Source organism: Arachis ipaensis, chromosome B01 (genome assembly GCF_000816755.2).
Source record: "Arachis ipaensis cultivar K30076 chromosome B01, Araip1.1, whole genome shotgun sequence".
NCBI classification, from domain to species: Eukaryota; Viridiplantae; Streptophyta; class Magnoliopsida; order Fabales; family Fabaceae; genus Arachis; species Arachis ipaensis.
Genome location: NC_029785.2, coordinates 2,614,246 through 2,618,540, shown reverse-complemented (window position 1 = coordinate 2,618,540; position 4,295 = coordinate 2,614,246). Strand labels below are relative to the sequence as shown.

General features: G+C 27.5%; 2 long non-coding RNA genes across 3 annotated transcripts in view; one reads left to right on the top strand and one right to left on the bottom strand.

The window, feature by feature from the left end:
• LOC107640077 overlaps nucleotides 969–4,295 on the top strand; it is a 13,752-nt gene continuing 10,425 nt past the window's right edge. Inside the window, exons 1-3 of one of the 2 annotated variants that reach the window (XR_002357201.1) lie at nucleotides 969–1,456; nucleotides 1,765–2,246; nucleotides 2,572–2,662. This is a non-coding gene — a long non-coding RNA (uncharacterized LOC107640077). The remainder of the gene's footprint in view (nucleotides 1,457–1,764; nucleotides 2,247–2,571; nucleotides 2,663–4,295) is intronic. The other variant, XR_002357199.1, reaches the window with a different exon arrangement.
• Nucleotides 2,682–3,298, bottom strand: LOC110268771. The gene is made up of 2 exons (XR_002357206.1): nucleotides 2,973–3,298; nucleotides 2,682–2,800 (listed from the first exon to the last, which is right to left on the bottom strand). It is a non-coding gene; the product is annotated as an uncharacterized LOC110268771 (long non-coding RNA).

Here is a 4,295-nt window from a genome sequence, read left to right as displayed (position 1 = left end):
GATATAACATGTAGTCATGTACAATAAATACAATAGAACTTTGTCTAAAAATGTGCCTCTGTGCCTCTGTTCCTTTCTGGCCAATTTTTTAAATTTAAGATCCTTTTAATGGAAAATATCCTTCTTTGCATTATTTTATTCAAGTGGGAATCTTTACTATTGCCGACCGACGTAGCCTACAATTAGATTTTGCTAATTTAATCATTATAGCTGATTACTTGATTACATGTTACTTTTTTTTCGTCATCAATTTTCAAATTGGACCCATATAGCAGACAATATATACATGCTGCTTTCATCGATGATTCTAGAGTCTGCAGCCACGTGATATGGAACCTCATTTCCCATCAGTCATCACTATTCACTATACAAGTTGGACTAATAATCCAGAAGAGCGATGGATTATAGTTATCTTTGCATTAAACTTGCGAATAAATTTAGTTTCTTGATAAAATGAAATAAAAAAAAAATATTATGATCTTTTAAAAATTTATTTTTGACACTTTTTATAAGTGAAAAATAATTTATATATTTAATTCAACCTTTTCAAAAATGATAATCCATTTCCATACTCTTGGAATGGAATTGAAACCTTAAACTTGTGAGTGTAAAATTAAAATGTTAGGTAAATATTGAGGATTATTTATCATTTTTTTCTCAATTTTTTTATACGTCTCTTTAAAATAAAATACTTTAGTATTCATAAATAATTGGTAGAAAAGAATGAGTGATGATTTTAAATTTAATAAATATGAGTTAATTGTTTTTTTTCCTTACTTGTAAAATTTTGTTAGTAACTTGACCTAAAATACCTATATTAAGGAATTATAGAAAGATGTGTTAAATAAAAAAAATGACTTGATATATAACTCAAGTCTTAGGCTTGATTTGGGATTTAAAAAAAGAGTTACAAAACAAACCAAAAAAAAAAAAAAAAGTCTGAAACACATTAACCCACGTCTCTCTCCGTTTGTTTAGTTGACTGTTGACTCCAAATTTTTATAAGAAGGGAGGGTTTACTGCACTCTACCACAGAGTTTACTCTCTTCATCTTCTTAGTCTTTGACTCTTGCTTCTTTCACACTCTTAGCAACCAAATATTAATGAATATACAAAAATTAATGAATTAGTGAATTCTTAGAATTTTTTTATATATATGTTCCAATAATTCCTCCATTTAATTCCACATATGCCCCTAATCTGATGCATATAAAATATAAATATCCCCCTCTCCGTGCCTAACTCCACCAAAATACCAAACACATAGCTAATAAGCTTTGCTATCCCAAAGAACATAGGGAAGCTTTGCTATAAAAAAAACACAGCTAAGAAAAGATGGTGTCTGTGAGTGAGATCCAAATAATATTACTGAATACTCCATGTCTTTGCTCTCACATCTCATCAACCTCAACCTCTCCGAATCCGGTACCCAGAAGATCATTGCTGAATACATATGGTTCGCTTTTTCATACATCTTACTCTCATATTTTAATTTATTGTTTGAAACAGGGGGCTCTGTTTTTTCCTCTTGAAAACAGGGGACTCTGGTTTTATGAAATCTTTGACCAAAAGTTTCTACCCAAAAAGATAAAAATAAAAATCAGAACCTCCTTTTTGGGATGAATTCATATCTTTTCTTATTCTTTTGAAATGTCTTCTTCTTACACATAAAAAGCAGAGATATTTTTGTAAACTTTCCCTTTTGGTTATTTTTGCTCTGTTCTTGGTATAAATATTTAATGCTTTTGATGTGGTGGAAAACAGGATTGGTGGATCTGGTTTGGACATCATACAAGCATAGCTTCTTGTTGGCCGTGTTGATGAAGAAGTTTCCCATGAATAATGCTCCTCAAAGCTATTGTTATTATGAGTAGTACTACTAGTGTTCTTGTTCTTCATATAATAGTTCTTCCTTTCCATGGTGATGCTGATGATGATGATGATGCTTTAGTTTCTCTTTTATGCCCTTTGTCTTGTCCTTTTCAGTCCAAAACCTGCTAGAGAGAGAGAGAAACAATAAATTATTTTAAGAAGAAAAAAGATAATGTAACAAGAAATTAAAGAGATTACCTTTTTAATAGGGCTTCAAATTAAAGGCAGAGATAACTAAAACTAATAATGAAAAAAAATGGGTAGCTAGCTTGAGTTTGATGATGATGTGTGATAAGGGGAAGAAAGAAAGAAAGAAAGAAAGAGAAGGTGATGAAGAGAATTGAAGAAGATCTGATCTAAGCTGGAGCATGCAGGTGTACTTCATGAACTAATACTGTATTTGGATATTGATGCTTGGAAAATGAAATAATGGAGCAAGGAACTAACTATCTCTGTGAAAAGTAGTTTTTCCCTTTTGTCTAATCTTGGAAACAAGCAGTGGCAGAGAGCACCTCTATACTATTACATTCCAGTGCTCATCCTTTCTAACACTATTTCTTTTATAAAAAATGCTCTATTTGATACCAAAATTAATTACATATATATTTTATTTAGTTTATTTTTTATGTGTATTTTATTAGTATAGTTATTTTCTTATTTAATATAAATATTTAATGCTTTTGATGTGGTGGAAAACAGGATTGGTGGATCTGGTCCAGTGAGTAATCCTTCAAAACTTCCAAAATGGAACTATGATGGTTCGAGCACAGGATATTGAAGTCATCCTATAGTATGATCCATTACCCTTCTTTTTTTTTTTAAATTTAAATTTATTTAATTTTAGATTTTAGATTATCTTTGTTTGTTAGCTTGTGATGTGTTTGCAAGTCAGAATTTTGGAAGAATAAAAACTAAAAAATATATATATCTACTTTAGGAAACATTTCAAGTACATCTCTGCATCAAAAAGTACCGGTGCATCAGTTGTTTTAATCGTTGATTTCAATTAATATATATTATATATATTTTTTATAATTCAGATCAACAGTTAAAATAACTGAAGCACCGATACTTTCGGTGTACTTGAAATGTTCCTATACTTTAAAGAATTCAACATAAAATTGTACTTGTCATCAAGCTACGGAAAAGACTTGTGATAATACGATAATCATATTTGTCCTGTGTGGACATGTGTCAATCAATACTTGTATCCTTATAGGAAAATTATCACGTGTCACTTGAAAAAGTGGAATATGATATTCATGGTACCAAAAGTTAGTCAAGTTGTTAGTCACTATAATTATTTAGATTTTAATAAATAAAACTTTAAAAGGAGATTGACTTGACTTAGAACATATTTAATAATTGAAAATATTTGGGAGTAATAGTTTGAAAAGAAAGAGTCATATTTTTTAAATATATTTTATTTTATATTTTTAATTATTACTAAAATAAATGAATAATTTTAGATATAATAAAAATATAATTATAGATATTATATATATAAATTATAAATATTAAGAAAATGATATAACTTTACGTATTGTCTTCGTAGTATTACTCCATTGGTTATAAATATAAATTATTAAGTTTATTGGTTGATCAATGGATCTATGATTCTTTTATCACAAATTATTAAGTTTATTGGTGAATGAATTTTTAGTAAGGATTATAAAGCTATATGCTCTTTGTTTAAATTTCTTGCTTCTTTACTTCATTTTGAGTGAAGATTCTAAAGTTGTATTCTAAATTCATTTTTCTTTGTTATCTTCTACATAAATCTCTATATATGTTGCATAGCTGGCACATTATTTATATGTCAAGACTAAGAAATCACCCTCATTATTAAAGATATAAACATAAATATATGTTGGCTATTTGTAAATTTTAGGTATATATCCCTTTAGTTGTATAAATACAAAGAGTTTAAAGATGAAAAAAATTCTATTAGATGGACCAACAAGAATACAAAAGCTAGGATGAAGCACAAGACAAACCAATAACAATAGTAACAATTCATATATAAATTTTAAAATATAATTGTCAAAAAAATAAAATTTGATAGCCTAAATTAAAATCATTGAATTAGACTTACAAAATTAAATTTTATATTCATTTTAAATATAAATTTTCAATATAAATTGTTCATATGTTTGGTTTTAAAAAAAAATTCTTCCGCCCAATTGTCCATTTCTTCAAATTTTATTTATACGATTTTCAAAACCACCTCAATCAAATGTAGTTTCATATGAATATGTCAATTTAATAATTCATTAACTAAGGGACAATGGTATCTTTAAGTTACAAAGGATATATTTCTCATTAATATTAATAACAGCATATATATATATATCATCGATGATATTCTATCTAATAACTCAATATTATTTTAATTATTCATTTTATTTATAATTAAAAATATT